Source organism: Taudactylus pleione, unplaced genomic scaffold (assembly GCF_031769625.1).
Source record: "Taudactylus pleione unplaced genomic scaffold, aTauple2 ptg000096l, whole genome shotgun sequence".
In the NCBI taxonomy this organism is placed as follows: Eukaryota; Metazoa; Chordata; class Amphibia; order Anura; family Myobatrachidae; genus Taudactylus; species Taudactylus pleione.
In genome coordinates, this window is record NW_028284498.1 from 567,120 (window position 1) to 591,637 (window position 24,518).

General features: G+C 46.0%; 1 protein-coding gene across 2 annotated transcripts in view; it reads right to left on the reverse strand.

Moving 5' to 3' along the window:
• The window catches only part of PRORP (protein only RNase P catalytic subunit), a 187,591-nt gene that overhangs the window by 94,897 nt on the left and 68,176 nt on the right, over positions 1–24,518 (reverse strand). The window lies entirely within an intron of this gene.

The window sequence follows — 24,518 nt, forward strand, 5'->3', positions numbered from 1 at the left end:
TGGGGTTAAAAATGGACGATAAAGTGGACGACTGAACGATAACAATATCATTATCGTTCAGTCGTCCACTTTATCGCCCAGTGTGTACGCACATTAAAAATATTTATTAAGCTGTCACAAAACTGTATTCACATATGAATCATAGTTTACAGGACAACTGTAGTGAATATAGGATACACTCTGTTCAGTAGCTAATCAGTGTTTCTAAGAAGAGACAAGTACAGAGAATGAAAACAAGAACACACAATGCAGCACATTAGGGAAAATCCAAGAAGTTACAAAACAAAAAGTAACAATAGGCGTAACCTTCTGTTAAGATTGTGCTGAGAGTAACAGAAGAAAAACATGTGATAAGAAACATGCAATGATTGTAGACACTAGGAATTTAACCCAGTACTCGTTTTTCTAGATAAGTTCAGGGACTCATGTTAGTTGTAAAACAGTAAAGAATAAAATCATACTTGGACACATCTTAATTCCCATAATACTTCACTGCAAGTTAATGTATACACGGGATATATCTGAGCTATATAGAATTACATTAGAAGTGACTGTCTATGGCTACTGTTAAACAAAAATAGCCCAGAACAATTATATTCAGTTATAGGACAGGTCAGGAACAGGTAACCAACGTTTCTGTGGCTGTGACTAATTATTACCAAACTGGGGTGTAAAAAGTTAAAAAAACAATGACAGTTAAGCTGGGTAGACTTTAGGCTGACCTATCTGACGAATGGTTAGTGTATACACACTTACCAATTCGTCTGCCCGATGTGATGGACTTGACAGCTCAAATGGGCGGGCATTTAAATCGCCCACCCAGCTGTCAAGCTGTCAATGCCGGGTGCCACAGCATGTGTACGGGCGATGGACGGGTCGCCGTACACACCAGCAGATGACAGAATTATATCTTTCAGATATGTCTGACATCTGCTGGGCTGCACGGCAGATCGGATATGTCTGTGAACAATGTCGCTCACATACATATCTGCTGTACACATTTGGCGATACGCTATAGATATATCAAGAAGGCGATATATCTATCAGTGTGTACCCAGCTTTATCTGATAACATAGCGGCACTGACAACAAAGAACAGATAAAACTGATGAAGTAATTCTGTACAATAAATGCTATTGTTTTATCTTTAATTCTTCATTAAGTATTATAATAGAAAAGTTGTTTCTTTCTTTAGAAAGAAAAGAAAACATTTAAAGTGCATACATGCATGTCTACAGGGAGACTAACTGAACTCTGCAAATTTGCGGCCGAGTTTAGATACAAACTGTGGATGACAAATCAGCATCCCTCATCTTATTATAGATTCTACGCTCTCCTGTGTCATGGACATGTGCATTCATTCATGAATAAGATTACTAATATCCCAGAGGTCAAGAGTTCTATTTCTTTTTATCACTGCATTACTAAGTTAGTGTTTCCAAAGTGGGAAATACCCCTCATAACACAATAGGGTGATCCAACTTAAAATCAATTCCGAAAGTACAGACTAAAAACTCGGCCCAGGGTGACTCACCAGGTCGTAGAAGAAAAACTGCATATATTATATAAATATATATATATATATATATATATAAACAGAGTAAACACTTTTTACACACTAAATTGACACAGTAAGCCGGATCCACAATAATTAGGTACACACACACACACACACAAAGGGTACACAGTAAGCCGGATCTGCAATAATTACATACACACATTTGAGTACATAGTAAGCCGTATCCGCAGTAATTACATACACACACAAAGTAAGCCGGATCCGCAATAATTACGTATGCACACATACACACAAAGGGTATACACTAAGCCAGATCCGCAATAATTACATACACACATGAGTACACAGTAAGCTGTATCCGCAGTAATTACATACACACGAAATAAGCCGGATTCGCAATAGTTACGTACACACACACACGCGTACTCAGTAAGCCGGATCCACAATAATAGCGTACACACACACATACACGGGTACACAGTAAATAGAGGCAGTAATCCATATCCACACAAAAAGCTAGAGCCTATAACTACCGGTTGGCAAGGATGATACTAGTCACAAGCGCCAGTAAGGGGGTAGTAGGGGCGCACAAACGGCTCAGCCACCGACATATTTTAACCTACATGGGCCCACGGCTGCTCAACACTGAGTAAGGCATGCTGCAAATTACCCCAGCCTTGTCTTTTGTTCTTGGCTTCGGGCTCTGACACGGAGCCTCCAAAATGATGTTGTCGCAAGCCACCGCTGCGTCTCGTCGGACAACAGTTCTCCAGGCAGCTCTCTCAAGACCGTTGCTAAGAGTCGTGCACGACGAGCTGCTATTCCGTGAAGTCCTCCTACCTGGCTGCTCCGTCATCTCTGCCTTGACCGGATTGGTACCTTCTCCTTTTTCTTTCCCAGTTACTGGTTGCTCAGATGCCAATGATAGCGTTCAGTACAGGTCGTGCTTTCCGGTTCCTGGGTATGGAATTCTTGTTCCTGTGTGTTCCAGCTTCTCGTGTCCACCATGTGTTACAGTTTCAGTTGCATTCCAGCGTCTGAGTGGACAATCTGCGTCAAACATCTCAGCAGTCTCAGTCGCATTTCAGTGTCTGAGTGGACTCTTGTTATTGGACATTGCTGCTGTCTCTATCGCACTTCTTTGTCTGTGTGGACATTCTGTAACCATCTTTACGTCACTTCAGGCAAGTTCAAAACAGCCCCAAAGTCTGCCACTCGGCTCCAAGGTTGCACCTCAGCCTAGTTCACAAAAGTCCCAAAGCTGCAACTCTACCCCAAGGCCGCACCCCAGCCAAGTTCACAACAGCCCCCAAGGCTGCAACTCGGCCCCAAGGCCGCACCTTAGTGAAGATCACAACAGCCCCAACACCACTGTTCTAGATGGTTTGGAAAAGGGTTTTATTCGACCATCCAAATCTCTGGTTGGGGCGAGGTTTTTTTTTGTGCAGAAGGATGAATAGCTCTGACCGTGTATTGATTATCGGGGATTGAATAAGATAACCATCAAGAACTCTTAACCTTTACCTTTTATTTCCATTCTGTTTGACCAACTTCGTGAAGCATCCATCGTTTCCAAGATTGATCTACGAGGGGAATACAACCTGATCCGGATAAAGGAGGTAGACGAATGGAAGACAGCTTTCTATACCCATTCTGGCCACTAGGAATATCTTGTCATGCCGTTTGGACTTTCCAATGGGCCCAGCTGTCTTCCAGGATTTCATTTATTATGTACTGAGGGTCTACCTTGGAGTTTTCGCTGTTATTTATTTAGATGACATTCTCATTTACTCAAAGTCTCTGGAACAACATCGCCAGCATGTGAGACAGGTGCTACTGAAACTCCAAGAAAATAATTTATATGCAAAACCAAAAAAGTGTGAGTTCAAGGTGAAGGAAGTCTCCTTCATGGGATATGTCATCTCCTCCCAAGGATGATCCAAGCAAAGTCAAAGCCATCTTGGAATGGGTTCAACCTACCACACTTAAAGCCATCCAACCTTTTTTTTGGGTTTTGCTCATTATTATTGGAGATTTATTAAGTCATTTCGTCCATTGTCGCTCCTATTGTTGATCTAACTAAAAAGGGGCTGATACTACCAACTCGACAGCTAAGATGCTTCAAGCCTTCAATTTGCTGAAATCAGCGTTCATTTCAGCTCCAGTCCTTCCTCATCCCAAACCGGATCTTCTGTTTATTGTTGAGGTGGATGCTTCCGAAATTGGAGTGGGTGCCATTTTGTCTCAAAAGGACCCCAGAGATAATAAACTTCATCCATGTGCCTTCTTCTCACGGAAATTTGCTGCAGCTGAGAGAAATTATGATGTCGGTAACCAGGAATTATTCGCTATCAAATGGGAGTTTGAAGACAGGAGGCACTGGCTGGAGGGAGCTAATCACGTGATTACGGTGTTGACAGGTCATAAGAACTTGGGAAAAAAGGAGGGGGATGGACTTACGTGTAATAGTGCCCATTACATATGTGTACTGCAATGAAAGGACCAATACTAATTAATATCACCTGGGGCAGGTAGGAGGAGTGCTAGCCCAAGAGAATTGGTCTCGCACCTTCAAGTGTACCTTAAATACACATACATGGGAAAAAGGGCGGGGGATGGGCTGCACAACCTATTACAGGTAAGTCCTAGATAAATTTATATAATGTGTCAGTATTAGGGATGTTAGGGACCCACCTGATGAGGTTCACCGTGAAGTGGTAGGTGGGCAAACATGTTTGGCCAAACATGTACTAAGAACCTCTATATAACACCATGTTAATTGATAGTTTATTATATATATTTTATATTTATTATTCCTATTACTTAGAGTGTGCATCAGCTTCCCCCCTTTTTTCTGAAACAGGTCATAAGAACTTGTCTTATATTGAGACTGCTAAGAGATTAAATGCTAGGCAAGCACATTGGGCCTTATTCTTCATTCGTTTCAACTATAGTATTTATTTTTGACCCGGCTCAAAAAATCTCAAGGCGGATGCTCTTTCACAAAGCTTTCAACCCATTCAGCCTTCTACAGTTTTGGAGGAGACGATCATTCCCGCTTCTCATATTAATCTGGCCTTGACTAGGAGTTTAGCAGATGCTCTGTCTGTCCATCAGTCTGGAGTTCCTTTTGGAAAACCACCGGGCTTATTCTTTGTCCCTGAGAGATTTCGCAAAGCAGTTCTGTCGGACTTCCATTCCTCCAAAAGCTATTGGTCATCCGGGCATCTCCAAAACTGCTGAGTTACTCTCCCACTCAGTTTGGTGGCAATCCATGTTCCAAGACGCTTGTGAATTTGTTTTTGCCTGTGAGCTATCTGTTTTGTTCATTCAACATATTTTCAGACTTCATGGATTACCGGTGGACATTGTTTCTGATCGAGGGACTCAATCTGTTGCACGTTTTTCTAAATTTTTTTGTTCTGCTCTTGGCCTCAGCCTCAGTTTGTTTTCCGGATACCATCCTCAATCAAATGGACAGACAGAACGGGTCAACCAGTCCTTGGAACAATACCTCCGGTGTTTTGTTTCCAAATACCAAAATGATTGGGTCTCTCATTTACCATTGGCAGAATTTGCCTTTAATAACTCTTGCCATTCATCTTCCTCCATTTCTCAATTTTTTTGTAATTCTGGGCTGCATCCTAGAGTTAATTTTTTTGACACTGCAACAACTGGAACTTCTTTTTCTACATCAGTCTCTAGACTCCAATCTGTTTGGAAGAAGGTTCGCCAGTGCCTTCTCAAAGCATCTTGCCACTCCAAGACATGGACTGAGACACTGTAAGCCAATGGTCAAAGAATATCAACATTCGCCAATGGTCAAAGAAGTTGGGTCCTAAATTCATTGGTCCTTTTCAGAAATCATCTCTCAGATTAATCCTGTTGCCATTAGTCTGAAATTACCCAACACACTCAAAATCAAATTTCATTGCTCTCTGCTCAAACCAGTTTTTTCTTCTGCTAGGTTCAGTTCCAGATGACCAGCTAGACCTTCGCCTGTTCTCATCCAGGTCCATCAAGAATTTACCGTGGAGAAAATCTTAGATTCAAGATTTTCACGAGGAAGTCTTCAGTTCTTGATTCACTGGAAGGGGTACGGGCCAAAAGAGCGCTCCTGGGTTTCCGAGAGATCTTTACACGCTTCCGCCTTTAAAAGAAGATTTTTTTTTAGAACTTTCCTGATAAACCTGGTTCTAGGGGTTACTTAATCCCTCGTCAAGGGGTGGGTACTTTCACAAGCCACCGCTGCGTATTGTCGGACAACAGTTCTCCAGGCAGCTCTCTCAGGACTGTTGCTAGGAGACGTGGATGACACGCTGCTATTCCGTGAAGTCCTCCTACCTCACTGCTCCATCATCTCTGCCTTGACCGGATTGGTTTCTTCTCCTTTTTCTTTCCCGCTTGCTGGTTGCTCAGATGCCAGTGATAGCGTTCAGTACAGTTCGTGCTTTCCAGTTCCAGGTTGTGGAATTCTAGTTCCTGTGTGTTCCAGCTTCTCGTGTCCAGCATGTATTACAGTTTCAGTTGCATTCCAGCGTCTGAGTGGACAATCTGCGTCAAACATTACAGCAATCTCAGCCGCATTTCACTGTCTGTGCGGACAATCTGTGTCAAACATCTCAGCAGTCTCAGTCGCACTGCAGTGTCTGAGTGGACTCTTGTTATTGGACATTGCTGCTGTCTCTATTGCATTTCTGTGCCTGTGTGGACATTCTGTAACTATCTTTACGTCACCTCAGCCAAGTTCGCAACAGCCCCCAAGGCTGCAACTCGGCCCCAAGGTTGCAACTCAGCCAAGTTCACAACAGCCCCCAAGGCCGCACCTCAGCCAAGTTTACAACAACAGCCCCAAGGTTGCAACTCGGCCCTAAGGCCACACCTCAGCCAAGTTCACATCAGCTCGCAAGGATACAACATGGTCCCCAGACCATTACCTTGCCAAGTATCAATCAGCCCTCAAGGCTGCAACTTGGTTGTCAGACACCTTGCCTAACATCAATCAGCACTATTGATTCAACTTTGGGCTACCCAGCCTTACTCCTGAGAAGGACTTCCTCTTTAGTTGTTCCCATCGCTTCATATAATCCTCAGCACTATTGCCTTAAATCAAAGGTGAATCTTGCCCTAGATTCAAAAACAGATGTGACCAAGAAGTGCAGTTCGTGCAACATCATGATGTGGCAACACCGCTGAGTAGAAGTTTTAGTTTGTCAAGGCCTTCATTTTGCCAAAGGTCCTCGGACTTAGATACCAGATATGGTACTGATTTCACACAGATAAATGCATACACAACCAGATTTAGGCCATTCCATGCTTAATTTACACAAAAAGATGGATCCAGATTGAACTCATACACAAAAAGAAAATCGGATCCACATGAAATTAGTGTGGATACAGATGTATGTGTGAATCTGGGAGGTTTTGTGTGAATTCATTGTGAATCAAGCAAAATCCTGATGCGTTTGATGAGGTGAATTAAGTGTGGATCTGGCTTTTTGCATGAATTTAGTATGGGTTCAGCTTTTTACGTGCATCTGGTGTGATTGTGTGAATTCAGTGTGGATCTTGCAAGATACATATGTGTCTGTATGAATTTATAGTGTGGGTACAGCTTTTTGTGTAAATTTAGTGAATCTGGCTTTTATTCACAAACTATTTTCCTTTTCAAAATGAGTTGGATAATCCACAGCAAAAATCTATGACGTTTGAAGACATTGGGTTTGGAACAGAGCTAAGGGCCATATTCAATTTGGAGCCAAAAGTCCGTATCAGCGATAATTTATCGCCAATGATGTCATTTTCGCTATTTTGACTTATCCCCATATTCAATTTCAAATACTTTTTGCAGGTGCGAAAATGATGGGACTAGTTATTCCCCCCCCCCCCCCCCCCCCCACACCAAAGAAAGAAAAATTATATTCTTCATCACTTCTTCACAGAGCATTTATGCACCTGCCGCGGCTATTTAAAAACCCTGACTACCTTCAGCAGGCCAAATCGGGGGTACCCATAGTGATCTCCCATGTCAGAACATCTTTTGGGGGGTGACAGCATGATTTCCCTAAAAACCGACGGCGCTTTTCGATACTTACCATTCCGAAATGGTATATCCGACCTCAGACTTTTCGCCTCAAATTGAATATGCCCCCAAGCCGGGTACACACTAGACGATGTGTGTACCCATCGAAGGAACATGCAATATATCGGGTGGTCCGTACACACTGCACAATCTGGTGTACGACCACCAGATATGTCGTTCCCCAGCAGCATCCTCAACCATGGTGTTGTTCCTCGAAACTTTAGAAAAGCTAAACTTTGGTATCGGTGTAGATTTTGATGCTTGTCCTATGTTCATGCATTTGTTGGTTCTAAAAAGTTGTCTGCAAACTATTCTCCTTTCCTTTTCAATAAAAATAGACTATTAAAAAAAAAAAGAAATGCATTGGTCACGGGTATGTAAATTTGAGACCCACTTTTTTGGGGGATAGGGTTCAAATCCCGACGCCGGAAGACCGGCAGCAGTGAAGATCCCTACAAGGTAAGTAACTAACTATCCCTAACTCTCCCCCCTTAACCCTAACCCACCTTTAGGGGTGCCTAACCCCTCCGTAAGTGCCTAAACTTAACCCCCCTCCCCGCAGCCTAAACCTAACCCTCCCGGAGGGGTGCCTAACCCTAACCTCCCAAAGGGGGTGCCTAACCCTAACCCCCCATTCTCTAGCCTAACTCTAACCCTCCCAGGGGGGTGCCTAACCCTAAGTTCCCATTGGGACCTAAGTCCCCCTAACCTAACCCCCCCCCCTGCAGCTGTCCGCGGCACCACGCGGTTTACCTTCATTCGGTATGCCGGGCGTCGGGCTCCCAGCGTAGGGATAATGATAGGCATCGGGATTTAGACGCCTATCGTTAGTCCCCTGTCGGGTTTGCACAGTCGGGAAGCCACCGGTCGGCATTTCGACTTTCAGCTTCCTAACTGCATCCCCTTTTTTTTGGAGTATTCAAATATTAGATCACCCCTCATGCTACGTTATTATATTAAGATATACATTTCTGAGAAAAATGTTCCGTTAAAATGTTAATCTGCTGAATTTTTTTTTTTTTATTCTACCATCATCTCACTTGGTTATATTATGCAACAAAGGGACATAAAACAGATATTACTTGTTAATTGACTATTACAAAAATGTAGGAGCACACTACAAACAGTAAATATATACTTTTTACAAAACAAACATTATGCATTTTAAGACTACTATATATAAAATATCTGAAACAAACATGAATTTCTTATTGCACAAATGTGCACTAAGAACCTCATGTTTATTTCAGTTATTATATTATATTTACAAATTGTTTGTTATGCTTAGTATTAGGGAAGCCAACCCCCGAGATCCCGATCTGTTGGATCCTGTGATTTAGCCTCAAAAAGTGTGGGATTTTAATCCCGGGATTGGAGGCAGCAATCCCAAGGTTTTCGGGATTAGTAAAATCAAAAAAGTGTCAGACAGAAGCCGCAGAGGTGAGAGGCAGGTGTCTGATGTGTGACGTGTCGGTTGCAGACTACCATTCCCAGAAGGCCCCGTGGCTAATCCAGTCTGCTGGAAGTAGAGTGAAGTAAGTTAAGTAGAGTGAGAGAGAGATGTCCGGAAACACCAAGACAGCAGCGGCCCAGAGACTGCACTCACTAGGTGAGTTCATCTGTAGAGTGAGGTAACACCAGTGATTGATACTCTGCAGAGTGGGGTCACCAGTGAGTGATATTCTGCAGAGTGAGGTCACCAGTGAGTGATACTCTGAAGAGTGAGGTGATTTATAGTTTACAATTCAATCCTGGGACTGAGATTTTTTTCAATCCTGGGATTATAAAAATGGGGTAGGATTGGCTTACCTAATTAGTATGAGTCTAAAGCAGGGGTTCTCAACTCCAGTCCTCAAGTACCACCAACAGGTCATGTTTTGAGGATTTCCCTAATCACGTACAGACAGAAATCATCTAACCATGAACTGTTGGAAACATTTGAGGAAGATTTATCAAGCATTCTAAAGAGGACAAGTGGGGAGGTTGCCCAATGAGATTCTAGAAATAATTTATCTAGTACATTCAAATGATAGCTAGAAGCTAAGTTGTTGCCAACACCTCGACTGTTCCTTTTTAGAAGGTTTGATAAATCTTACCCATAGTATACTGTTGTTACGGAATTTGCCAGCACAGATTACCTGAAATCGGGGCAAATTTAGGAGTCAGGGCGCCCCTAGGCACAACAGTAATGCCTTTGGCCCAATTTTATTATTTTCATTGTTTGGTTTTAAGTCCTGATTTGATGATTGGCAATTTAAAATAATAACATTATAATGTATATATTACCTCTATGGGAGGAATTCAGGTGTGTTGTGCGCCGGGAGCCAGTAAATGGCGCCGAACACAATTCAGTTGTTGCCCCGATCGGGTGCGCACAGCCACTGGAGCTGACATTTCTACTCGCAGCCCCTGAAGCTGGCGAACAGAAATTACAGAAACGTGACCAATTTGAGTGCTCAAACGGGACTTTTTGAGTGCGCGACAATGTCCCGTCATTTTGAAAGGCTGCTAACTAGTATTAATAATAACAAAAAGCCATAAACTCTGACAATTTGTTTTATTTTTAATTATGTATACATATTTACTAAGTAAGACAGCATACAGGGGCAGTCTGTGAAGGCCCTACCCATTTATATTCCCCTGGAGATGGTACAGTAGAGTGGAAATATTTTGTAGTGGCTGGTAAATTTCAGACTAACAGTACTAAAACAACCTTCCAAGTGCCGTCCCCCCCAAAAGTTTCGCCCCCAAATTGGCCTATTCCCAACTTTCTCAGTGTTCCCTGTCACAGTACTGATTCATTGGTTGATAACGAAGCATTGGGTTCTAAAACCCGGTGCTTCCGATCATGTATGCTCAAAATTTAAAAGGGCAATGCTTTTACTAGCAAAAACAAATGGCCATAAACATGATTGGAAGCACCAGGTTTCTTAGTAAATAAACCCAATTGTATAACTCTGTCATTGAAAAGCGAGTTATATCTCAAACGCTGCTGCACTTCTGAATTTAATTGGTAAACTATGCTGAATCTCATCATAGTATAATACGTAAGTGTAAGGAATGGTGGAATATAAACTGTTGGTAATCCATAGACTGCACCATAACCTAGTCCTAATGGTTTCTTAAACCAGTACATATGAATGCTAGAAAACACAACGTTGCCAGAATTAACGTTTCCCTAATCAGAGCTGTAGTAGCTCTAGAACCTGCTGATAGGGGAAAATATGGTGCTGTAGAAGGGAAAAAGAAAATTAGCTTACCTGAAAGTGTAATTCCAAAGTAAAAAAAAGACTGTACCTAAAACAGCAGATACTCTGTATAACTTCCTCGTCAGCAAAATCATTGTACATCGTGTGTGAACTGTGAGGTCGGAGCTGGCACATTAGATAAGTTTCCTTTTCACTTTTTACAAAGATGAAAAATAAAAAATGTGAAACTTAATTTCAGGTTTCCCTTAAACTGGGTTCACACTATACAATGTATCGTACGATATATCGTTCCAACGCAGATTGGAATGATCTATATCGTACAGAGATCATATAGTGTGTAGGCCCGATCTGTCGTTCATTGCATTGTCCTATCTGCTGTCCTGCACGTCAGATGGGACGATGCAATAAACGACGGGGTGTAATTACATGTAGCATGTAACGATACTTGGAGCCATTGTACGCCGGTTCACGCAGGTGTACGGTTCTATGATGTGTACCCAGCTTAAGTTATTCATGTTTAAATCTTTTCATGTATTTCACCATGTATGGTGCCAGAACTAAGCCATATCAGAAGATTTTAGAACTAAATTGTTTTCAAGAAATCCTTCTCCCCATATCTGGAATAGTATATTTACTACATTTGGTGGCATTCCCCCTATTAGAGCTACAGACAGCTCTGAATGTCGAGACTTTAATTATGGCCAAGTTGTGCAGATCATATTATGGTAGTTGACATTTTTGGCAATGGCTTCCTTTTAGTACAATCATCTTACTATCTGTGTAGCCAGAACCAGTGCAAGCTCGGGGTTGGCGGGTGGTTGGGGAGATGGTTTGCGACATTATTGCCAAGCTTCACACGCCCAGTGTATATCCATTCTATTCACAGATAAGAAACTACCTGATGATTTATCTCCATGCCAGTGTCGGGCATTGTGTGTGTTGGTGCCACAGGGTCATTGTATACACATTTTATACACATTACGTCACTCATTCAGTGTTTTAGGAACACGCTAACGACTGGCGTCCCAGGCACCAACTGCATAAACAAAATGGCAGCACCGGCTCACGTGCAGCAACTTAAATGTCAAAAGAAACTTTTTTCAGAAAAATCCAAGTGAGACAGCAAATTAGTCTGACTTTTCCCAGTACATGTTGTGCAACATCCCATGCCGTTACTGTATATTACTGTAAATGACTCTGCAGAATAGTTATTGTGGTTATTCTTATTTTAAGATTTCCTTTAAGGTCAAACACACCTCTAAATGTCAAAAATTCAATACATCCAACGTGTAAAACGTTTACCTGCAGCTGTGTAGGAGATGGGTAGAAAGCCTTTAATGGGCTGTGTAAAATCAAATATAAAGCTAGAATGGAAATTGCTTCATGGCATCTAAAAACATACGAGTACTTATGGGTCCCAACATAACCAGGGCCCAAGGTACCTGAATCAGCTTCTGGTTCCTTACTGCCCTGCTTACCTTACTGCGATCTGTAGATGAAGGAATCTTAGCAGTACCTAGAATCTCCCCTAATTCATTTGGTTGCCGAGCTTTTAGCATTGCAGACCCAACTCTATGGTGCTCGCTTCCTCGCACAGTTTGAGAGGCCCCTACTCTAGAATCCTTTAAAAACAGACTCAAGACTTGTGTCAGGAATGCGGCCTGGGATCAGTCGCTACTCACCTCTGTGACAGTGTCTTCGGGCTCTCAGGCGTCCAGACGCCAGGCGTGGAGGTGAGTGGTGGGCTGAGTATTCTCCCCAGGGACTGCTAGGGCTTTCATGCATGCGTCCTGGTTTCCGTGGCGGCTGACATGGGTGCAGCCATGTTAGTCTGAGTCATCTGACTAGTCTCTCCCACTGGCAGTCCTGCTGTCTGTCAGCTGATCTCACGATCCCATGACCAACTGCCTAGGGGTATTTTAGTCTGTCTCCTGCAGCAGGTAGTTGCCTGTACAACTTCAATTCTCCAGTGATTACTACTGTGTCTGCTTTCCTGGCTTCACCATTATACACTGCGTTTCCCAGGCTGTCTCCAGTTCTCAGTGAGGATCACCAGTGAGCTTTCATTGGACTTCCAGAGCAGTTCACACCATTGTGCCCAATATTTCCTGGTCTGTCCTCAGTGTGGATTATTCCTTTTCTCTTCAGCCTTCAGTTGTTTATAATGAGCTTTTCAGTTCCCTGACTTTTTCCCTGTGTTGCTGTGGTATCAATTTTCATTCTAATTGCTAATTAACTCTCAGCTGGACCTCTAGCATTCCTAGTACATGTCTGCATTCACAGCTCTCTGCTTCTCTATACACATGAGTGTATCTTACTCAGTATCCTACTGTGTTTAGCTCCAGGCTCTACGGCAGATACCAGTGCTCCGGACAATTATCTCCATAAGCATCTATTTACTAGTATTATTCTTTCCGTATACGATTGGTCCTCAGTATTTATTACCATCTCCTATGTTTGGATACTAGTGCCAGTAAAATCCTATCATTTCATGCATCCGGATATCAGCTTTTATTAGCATTCCATTTACCAGGATTCCAGTATTTATTTCAGTCTTCTGCATCTGATGCCAGTACTTGTTAATTCTCTCATTCAATCCCATAGTGTTCTCTGCTCTCTTCACGGATCACGTTACAATTATCATAACGTCCACCTGTGTCCTCTAGCTTTTATATACGTCCTTTCATTTGTCCCCATTAGCATCAGACACCTGACCAAGGGACCGCAACCTGCCTATTGTGTGCAGCTAAAACCCATATCCCGATTGGAGGGGTCACTGGTGAACACCTCCAGATAGGTTAGACTCCGCGCTTTTGACCAGGTCCTGTCAACGTCTTGTGCTAGTGGATGAAAAAGACTTATGTACAGGTTCTTCGCCGCCGGTACCTTCCTCATCCTAAACCCTCACCTTCTAACTCCACGACTATGATTATCACTCCTAGTTTCGTGACAACTTGAACCTGTTTCCGCAAGCATTTCCCTAATGTTCCTTTTAGCTCCTAATACATACAGCCCAAATGCTTAGTTCTCTTTTCTGTTAAGTTTATTTTGTATCTTGTATTTTTTAAATGCAAATGTAATGCTCCTTGCGTTATATTGTCAGAAAAGTGCTATATAAATACCATTATTATTATTGTACTAATAACTATAACAGCACAATGACGGTGCTGACAGTTTGCAAAACACATGCATTATGCAGTCTGCTGTCAGTACAGCACACCCAGTGTTAATGGCAGCCAGTTATTTCTGGTCTCTAGGTTTAAGAATAAACCCTGAAAGCGAGCATAGGCCGCATAGAACTGGTTTCTAGCAAGAAATGTTAAAACTAACTAAAGGCTCCCATACATCAGCAATCAGAAAACCACAATTGAACAATTTGAAGACTTGTTACCTGATCTTCAGATTTCCCAATCTAGCTATCTGCGCCCATACATTAAAGATCTTTTTCAATGATTTACAGATCATTTTCAGCTAACACAGATCTGCCAATCTTGAAAGGCCCATAATTTTACTAGTAACGGTCTGCAAATCTGCTGATCATGTCCATACACTAGTAATCTACAGCCCCAATTGATCTGTGAATTCCAACATGTTGGACAACCTGATTTACCAATTCCAATCACTTTTTGGTTGAAATCTGCGATCTGTGAACCCCATACATTGCAGATTTTTATACACAAACGTTTGCAAATTGCCACAATCGATTGCTGATGTATGGGGGCCTTTAAGCCCAGATCGTTGTAAACACACAGGGTCCTATCCAGATCTGGACGGTATTGCACAGCCACAAGGAAACAATTGTGCAATACCGTCCAGCATATATTAAAGTACTGCAGGAGCGGTCTATAGGAAGCAGATGCCTGCTGAAGGCAATAGCGTTCCGAGTGCTGCATCCATACACGCTGCCTTGGATCACCGGCGGCAGCACCGGCCCGTTTGAGAAAGCTTCAGCTGACAGACTGTGAGGCCAGGAAATCTGTGTCCACCGATGCAGAAATCCTGGCCTCGCCACTTCCCGAAAATGGAGGCGACGCTCTTCCGTTTCCAGGAACGCTGCTCAGGCATGTCCGTGATCCGCCTCCCAAACGCTGCAGCATGTCAAGCAAGCCGCTGCTTGGGGGATATATGTTGTGAGATTGCAGGACCCATTCTGCACATGTGCAGTTTTCTGATAATTGGAAAACTGCGCCAATACTCGCAACACTGTCGGGACCTGAATTCGGCTCACAGATGTGTACTCATACACCTTTCCTTTATGCACCATATGGCACAGGTAGAGATTCCCGGACTTTCATGCTTATTTGTGCATTTAGTATGTGTGTCACACTGTAGCTGCAACCAAAGCCACTGATAGTGTCCTGGGCACTTAGAAGTATTTTAGTCGCAGTGGAGTTAGTGTAAGGATGCAGATTAAGCGCAATGCCGCATGACACGATGCATGGTGCAGCTTCCTGGTATTACGTATACAGGTTAGAGTCCGAGTCACCCATGGCTGCTGCACTCAATGCCAATGCCAGTGTACTCGCGTATTGTACTTTTGTCACATTAGAGATAATACTAAGACGCACATTCGGTACAAAACAGTGAGACTGGACGCATGGCGCAGCTTAATCACAGAGACAGGGGCGTGCAGTCGTGGCAATTTAGTACGATATGAGGATAGGTGTATGTGGACACATCTGGTTATATAGTCCAGTGTTTCACAAATCCAGTCCTCAGGGACGCCCTAAAAGTGCATGTTTTCCATACTCCGTGCTGGAGCACATATGTATTCATTACTGACTGACATTTCAAAAGATCCACAGGTGGTCCTAAATATTTTACTTGTGATTTAGTGGGGAGATCTAGAAACCATGCACTGTTAGGGTTCCCAGAGGACTGGAATTCGGAAACACAGATATACACCTATAAGTGATAACATAACATTGAACCCACTGACAGGTAAACAATGAATATCTCGTTACAATGACAAGGGGCGGGATATAATAGGCAGCAAGTGAGCAATCAGTTCTTGAAGTTGATGTGTTGGAAGCAGGAAAAATGGGCAAGTGTAAGGATCTGAGCAACTTTGACAATCGCCAATCTGTGATGGCTACGTGACTGGGTCAGAGCATCTCCAAAACGGCAGCTCTTGTGGGATGTTCCTGGTATGCACTGGCTAGTACCTACTGTATCAGTGGGGACATACACAATATTAGGCAGGTGGTTTTAAAGTTATGACTGAAGGGTGTAGATTCTATATACAGAAACCTCTATTTACCTTAAACCATTTTATTTTTTTTTACAAATTAACCTGACATATTGCAAAATCATGAAACTAAAATTGCACCAAATCTGGTGGCACCTGCATGCCTGGAAATCCATGCAGATCTTCATCTGTACTCAGAGTTGGCTGCATCTATAAGGTTACACCTATCCATCTGCTTGTGACAGTAGCCGCCATCACTACCACTGTACATTTACATCACCCCAATCCTTGGTGCAAGAGAGAAGTCTGAAATCAAACAGATCTCTGCGTATGCTCACCTCTGAATAACCCACAATTCCATCCACATGCCCACAGAACACTTATCCTACATGCTAACGCCCGGTTGCCACCCGGGTGTGGTATAAAGGATAGACAATAAAAAGGTCTACAGTCAATAGGTCGTTCAACATGCAATAGGTCGTCAGAGACAAAAGTCGACAGGTGCAAACTGTTGACAGTGCAAAAGGTCAACAGGTTTAAAATGTCGACATGTTCAAATGGTCGACCGGGTTAAAAGGTCGACATGTTCACATAGTCAACAGTTTTTATTTTGCAATTTAACTCTAATCCTGACCCTCCCGCTGGTGCCTAAACCTGACACTCCCCCTAGTGTCTAAACCTGAGCCTAGAATAACCCTATCCCTCCCCCTAGTGCCGAACCCTAAACGCTCCCTCCGGCAGCCTCTTCCTAACACTAATTCTCACCTTAAAAAAATATTAGATATGGTAAGAACTTACCCTTGTTATCTCTATTTTTACGAAGTCCATAGGGTTCCACAGGATACCTTGGGGTATAGGTGTGACGTCAGTCGCTGGGCACCATAGAGTTAAGCTTTTCAGCCTCCCAGGATGCACTAGGATCCCCCTCCTATACCCCGCCCCCGAGCCAAGGCACCTCAGTTAGTTATCAAGCCATAGGCCGGAGGAGGAGAAGGAAGAGAGAGAAAAAAGATCTGGACACATACAAGAATCACATTCTCACCAGAGGGAGACGGAAAACCAGTGACCAGAGCAAAGCCCATCTGCAGCACAGGTGCGACAGGGCGGGAGTCCTGTGGAACCCTATGGACTTCGTAAAAATAGAGATAACAAGGGTAAGTTCTTACCATATCTCATATTTTCTACTTCAGGGTCCATAGGGTATCCACAGGATACCTTGGGGATGTCCCAAAGCAGTATCCTTTAAGGGTGGGGACGCTCCTGTGCAGAAAGGAGAATCCGCCGCCCGAAGGAAGCATCCTGAGAGGCGAAGGTGTCAAACCTGTAATACCTCACGAAGGTATGGACAGAGGACCACGTAGCAGCCTTGCAGATCTGAACTGCCGAGGCACCACGTGGAGCTGCCCATGAAGGACCCACAGACCTAGTGGAATGAGCCTTCAGAGAAGGAGGGACCGGTAGGCCTTCATGAAGATAAGCTTCAGAAATAGCCATATGGATCCAGGCGGCCAAAGTTTGCTTTGAAGCAGGCCAACCCTTTTTACGGAAGCCATAGAGGACAAACAAAGTGTCCGACTTCCTAAACGAAGAAGTGCGGTCAACATAAGTCCTTAAGGCCCGCACAACATCCAAAGAGGCCTCACCCACGGAAAGACCCAGTGAGTTAAAGGCCGGAACAACGATTTCCTCGTTAACATGAAACTGAGAAACAACTTTGGGAAGAAACTCGGGCCGAGTGCGGAGCACTGCCCTGTTCCCATGAAAAACCAAGAAAGGGGGTCTACAAGAAAGAGCCCCTAACTCAGAAACACGTCTGGCCGAAGCAATGGCCAGAAGGAAAACAGTCTTAGCTGTTAGCCATTTAAGATCCACTGAGCCCAGTGGTTCAAACGGCGGTCCTTGGAGAGCCCTCAGGACCACAGCCAAATCCCAAGGCGCCACAGGTGGAACAAAGGGCGGCTGAATGCGGAGAACACCTTGCATAAAGGTGCGCACATCCGGGATTGTAGCAATCCTACGGTGAAACCAGACAGATAGGGCCGAAACCTGTACCTTCAAAGAAGCAAGGCGAAGCCCATGATCTAGTCCCGCTTGCAGGAAGGCGAGAATCCGAGACAGACGAAACTCCCGTGGTGCATAACCTCTCGGTCGACACCACTGGAAGAACGTATGCCACACGCGATGGTATATCCTCGCGGAAGACGGTTTCCGAGCTCGTAACATGGTACGCACTACAGAGCTGGAAAACCCCCGGGACCTCAGCATGGCCGTCTCAACAGCCACGCCGTCAAAGACAGCCGAGTCAGGTCCGGGTGAAGGCAAGGACCCTGAGACAGAAGGTCCGGTCGTAGCGGCAATCGCAGAGGACTGTCCACGGACAGACCCTGAAGGTCTGAGAACCAGTGCCGTCTGGGCCACGCGGGAGCTATCAACAGGAGCGTCCCTCCTTCCTGTTTGAATTTCCGGATTACCCGTGGAAGAAGGGAGACCGGAGGGAACAGGTATACGAACCGGAACGTCCACCGGACGGACAGAGCATCCACCAGAGACGCCCCTTCGTCTCTTGTGCGAGACCCGTACACCGGCAACTTGTTGTTGTGCCGGGACGCCATGAGGTCGATCTCTGGAAGACCCCACCTGTCCACCAGCAGTTGAAAAACGTCCGGGTGCAGGGACCATTCCTCCGGATGAACGTCCTGGCGACTTAGAAAGTCCGCCTCCCAATTTAGCACTCCCGGGATGAAGACCGCTGATATGGCCGGAAGATTGCGCTCCGCCCAAACCAGGATCCGGGAGACCTCTACGAGAGCCGCCCGACTGCGAGTTCCTCCTTGCCTGTTTATGTAGGCCACGGTGGTAGCGTTGTCCGACTGGACCTGTACCGGGTGACCCTGGTGAAACCGCTGTGCCTGCAGGAGAGCATTGAAGACCGCACGGAGTTCCAAGATATTTATTGGAAGCTCCGCTTCTGTCGGCGTCCACCTGCCCTGGAACAAGTGTGGACCCGAAACTGCTCCCCAGCCCCGAAGACTGGCGTCCGTTGTCAACAGGACCCAATTTGGAACCCAGAACGGACGTCCCTTGTTGAGGTGGGTCGTCTGTAACCACCACGCAAGGGACAGGCGAACCTCCGGGGTGATCATAATCGTCTGGGACTTCAGAGACTGAGGCAGCCCGTTCCACTTGGACAGGATCAGGTGCTGCAGAGGTCTGGAGTGAAACTGGGCGTATTCCACCATGTCGAACACCGACACCATGGAGCCCAGTAACTTCATCGCCGAGTGTAGGGACACCCGGCGGCTGTGCAGACAACTGCGCACCCTTGACTGTAAAGCAGAGATCTTGTCCTCCGTCACGAAGATCCTTTGCTGTCCCGAGTCCAATAAGGCTCCAAGATGCAGAATCCTCCGAGATGGAATTAGAGTGGACTTCTGCCAGTTGATTAGCCAGCCGTGCCGTTGCAGCAGTGCAATGGTCAGGTCCAAGTGGCGTAACAGGAGCTCTGGAGATCCTGCCACCAATAACAGGTCGTCCAAGTACGGCAACATGCGGACTCCCTGCAGCCGCAGAGAAGCCGCCATGACCGCGGTGAAAACACGTGGTGCTGTCGCCAGGCCAAAAGGTAACGCCCGAAACTGGAAGTGGTCGCTGCGGATTGCAAACCTGAGGAACTGTTGATGGCGCAAAAGAATAGGGACATGCAGGTAAGCGTCCTGTATGTCCAATGACACCATGTAGTCCCCAGGTTCCAGCGCCAGAATGATGGACCGTAGGGTCTCCATCCGAAACTTCGGTACCCGCAAAGACTTGTTGAGTGCTTTGAGGTTGAGAATCGGACGATATGACTCATTGGGTTTCTGTACCAAAAATAGATTTGAATAGTAACCCTGGCCCCTCTGGGAGAATGGAACAGGCACTATAACTCCAGCCTGGAGCATAGTGTGCAATACCTTCCGCAGCTCCGTAGCCTTGTTCCGGTCTGATGGTAGACCCGTGGTGAAGAATCGAGCCGGGGGTCTGTGCCGGAAGGAGAGTGCGTATCCGTGGGATACCACCTCCAGAACCCAAGTGTCTGTCGTAGTGGTCGACCAACACTGGGCGAACTGCAGCAGGCGGCCTCCCACCCTGGGATCCCCCAAAGGGAGGCCCGGACAGTCAGGCCGCAGGCTTGTCATCTGGCTTGGGGGCCGGACGTCTGGTACTCCATGCCTGCTTCCGGGGCTTGGCCGATTTCTTAGGACCAGCCTGTCGATGAAACGACTGTGGTTTAGGCCTGTCCTGGGCCCTAGATGACCGAAAGGACGATGGTTCAGAACCAGAAAGAGCAGCGGCCGACGGGAGACAAGCCGATTTGGCTGCCGCCAGCGTGGCCACAATCTTATCCAGATCCGGACCGAAGAAAACTTCTCCGGTAAACGGCAACGCCTCCAGACCCTTTTTGGAATCTGCGTCCGCCTTCCAGGATCGCAGCCACAAGGTGCGACGAGCAGCTACCGCTGCTGAAGAAATCCTAGACACCAGAGTACTAATGTCTAGGGCCGCCTCGTTGATGTAGGTGGCCGAATCACGGAGATTGCCAATCAACTCCGCCTGTTCGGCCGGACAGTCGGAATCAAAAGAAGCCTACCCTCCCCGCGCTACCCTCCCCCTCCGCTAACGGTACTTTACACGTAGTACACTGTAGCCGGAGGGGAAAATCACTTTCGGACATGATGGCACCACGTATGTGACCTATCTCACCAATTATAACTTAAATAGGCGAGAGACCACCCTGCAGCACCGCACCGCAAGGGCTTAGCAGAAAGAACAGGGACAGTAATAAAGCTGACAGTTTAGAGAAAAGATACAGGCAGCAGCGCTAGCACAGTCACATACAATGCAAAGAAAATCAATTCCTGCACTAGCAGCGCTGATCACTCAACTACGCAGACACAGGGCCTGGTAGGACACAGCGTTGCATACACAGACCTGACCACAGCGGAGGAGAGGTATGCGGGGGGACCCAGACCACGATGCTTCCGTCTAGTGCTTCCAGCAGCGTTCACCATGCGTTCTGGAGAAGATGGCCGCCGAGGAGCAGAGAGGAGGCTGGCCTGGGGGAGGAGCGCTGCCACAGGACCAGTCGGCAGCGTGCAGAGAGGGCTGTGTGCAGCGGGGGAGGCGCCGGCTGTGAGACAGGGAAGGCGCGCTCCCCTGGCATGCATTTAACCCCTGGGACGCCGCAGCGCTACCGCACTGCTGCGGTCCGCTGTCCCAGGGGGTAGTGGAAAGCGCAGGTTGGTCGCCTGGCTCCACGCTGCAGCCAGTCCCCAGGGAGCCCCCTGCCTGGGGACTTAGGACCATGTGACCAGCGGGGACCCACCGCGGGACCCCGCTGCTTACCTTTGTCCCCCTTGGATCCGGCCATGGTCCGGAACATCTGGGGTCACCGCTAGCTGTGACCCCAGATGCTCACCAGCATCCCCGGATTGGTACCGGCTCTTCTAGCCCCCACTCCGACAGGTGCACCCGACGCCGGCTGGGCACCAAACTAAACTGAGGTGCCTTGGCTCGGGGCGGGGTATAGGAGGGGGACCCTAGTGCATCCTGGGAGGCTGAAAAGCTTAACTCTATGGTGCCCAGCGACTGACGTCACACCTATACCCCAAGGTATCCTGTGGAACCCTATGGACCCTGAATTAGAAAAAAACATTTGAACCAATCGACTTTTTAACCCTGTCAAACTTTTGTCCATGTCGACCATCTGGTGTCGACCTATTGACTGTCAACCTATTAATTTTCAATCTTCTTTTCGTATATATCTTGCTTACACTACACGATGTGTGTACCCAGCGGCCTCGTCAGCCGGGGGTGCCGGCATTGGTAAGTGCATACACACTTGCAACGACAGAACGATGGTAGGAGGAGGGAGGAGCAGAGCCTTGCTGCACTCGACAGCATGGCATCGCTAACGACATCCCCAGATTGAGCACAAATAGAGACAACTGGAGCGGGAGCACGCATCGATAGCGATCTAGTGCGTACACACTGGACGGTGAAACAAATTTGTCGTAACGATGTGTCGTTATCGGCAATATCGTTTAAAATGTCGTCTAGTGTGTCCGCACCTTTACACCTATTTAGCAGCAAGTGCAGATGCGGCTGACCTGACATTTGAGACTCGCGTGCAACTTTGAATCAGCCCCATAATATCTAAAATGTACTATTTATTGCTCATCCATGTTTTACTGGAACATTTGGTTTCCATACATTTTATATGATTTAAAACTGGATAAGAAATGTATATAACAAATTCATTTTGAGGACACCACTCAAACCAATTTGTTAGCTGTGTATAACATGTTAACAATTGTTTGCACAATTATTACTTTTACTAGCTAAAGATAAGAGTGCCTTATACTTTTTCCTTACAGCCGAGTTATATATTGCTTAGTTACTATGATTTGTGGTTTTTTTTACAGAACTAAATGCCTACACATCGCCAGCAGATGTCATTGTTGCTACGGTAGTTTATGGGAAGCAGTCACAAAGTCCTCTACAAGCTGTACTAACAAAAGTTAACACTTGTATTTAATCTTTACTTTTAACAGAGCATTCTCCCTGCAGGGGTTGGGTACGGCATCCCGGCAGTCAGAATACAGACAGTGGCACCCCGACAGAATTAGGAAAGTATTATAATCCTCCCCCTAACCCACCCTTCCCGCAGCCTAACCCTAACTCTCCTCCCTGCAGCCTTACCCTCACCCTAGTGCCGAACTCTAACACTTACCTTAGGGATGTCAGCGGTTGGGATACCGGCGCCGGTATTCTGACCGCTGGCATCCCCCTGCCACCAGTGGCGTAACTAAGTGTACTACCCGGCGGCGTTGTGTTGGTTTCAGCAGCCAATAAGAGTCAAATAGACTCTTATTGGCTACTGCACCAAGGGCCAGCGCTGGGCTGGAGCTCACTCATGAGCTCCACCTTCCAGCTCCCGCAGTGGGTGATGGGTAAGACGTCATGACGTCCCATAGTACCAAGTGGGACGAGAGGAGCGGACGACAACAGGCACAACAGCGGGGATTCGGGTAAGTATAGTTTTTGTGTACTACAGGGGGCATTGCATAAGGGGCACTACTACTGGGGCATTGCATAAGGGACACTGCATAAGGGGCACTACTACTGGGGGCACTGCATAAGGGGCATTACTACTGGGGGCATTGCATAGAGGGGACTACTACTGGGGGCACTGCATATGGTGGGCTACTACTGGGGGCACTGCATAGGGTGGACTACTACTGGGGGCATTGCATAAGGTGCACTACTACTGGGGGCACTTCCTGAAATTATAGGGAAGGGGGGCACCAGTCCATTACCTTGCCAGGGGCACTCGGATCCCTAAATACACCCCTAAAGAGGAGTTCTCAAGACCAGCTTGCATTTTACCCGACACATTGGTCCTCAAACTTTATGTAACAAAAAAGAAAACATTAATAAATACATACTGCACTCGTTAATGATATCGTTCAGTGAGAGCACCCTCCCTCATCCCCGAACTTGCAGAACCTGATGATATCGTGAGGTTGCCCTGCATGTATGTAGTAAAAAAATAGTTTTTGTGTACTACAGGGGGCATTGCATAAGGGGCACTACTACTGGGGCATTGCATAAGGGGCACTACTACTGGGGGCACTGTATAAGGGGCACTACTACTGGGGGCATTGCATAAGGGGCATCACTACGGGGGCATTAAGTTGCAGAGTGACGAGAAACGATGGCGTGTCATGTTGACATGCCCCCATTTTTTCAGTGACCATGCCCACTTTCAGCATACTGTATTATTTATTTAATGATTGCTCCCATAGAATGCCCCCTGCTGTTCAATGCCAGGATTTGCGGCAATCTGTAGCAGGAGGCAGATCCACGATGAAGCGATTCATCGCGAATCATGTCTACAAGTCCCCAAACAGTCCACTTCTCTGTGGAGGTGCATGTAGATGCATTAGGCTAGCTCAGTGGTTCCCAAACAGTGCGCCGTGGCACCCTGGAGTGCCTCTGGACACTTGCAGGGGTGCCTCAGGTTGGTGGTGCAGCACCAAATCAAGTTATTTGTGGTCAATGTGATGTAAATATGTAGACAAACAGAAGCACAAACCTGTCCACCACCACATAACTGAGCCTGAGGATGACAGGTCAGCACAATTTACTTCACTTTACTACTTCACTACATTTTTCTAGAATTTCTCAATAACAAACTTTTGGCTTAGAGGTGCCGTGAAAACAATGCTAATACTCCAGGGCGGCGTGGTTCAAAAAAGTTTGGGAACCTCTGGGCTAGCCTATTCTCACGGGGTCAGGATACGCTCCCCCAAAATTAGTGAGTTTATTGGACATTCTGAGAGAATAGGCAAGTATAGATTGGGCTAGGCCCTGCTTGTCCAGTCAGCTGCAACTGGAACTGTGCCTTCCATCCTGCTCCCATTCAGAAGATTACCAGGAACGAATCTACTAGAAAAAGGGAAAGCTGGTATGTGTCAAAATA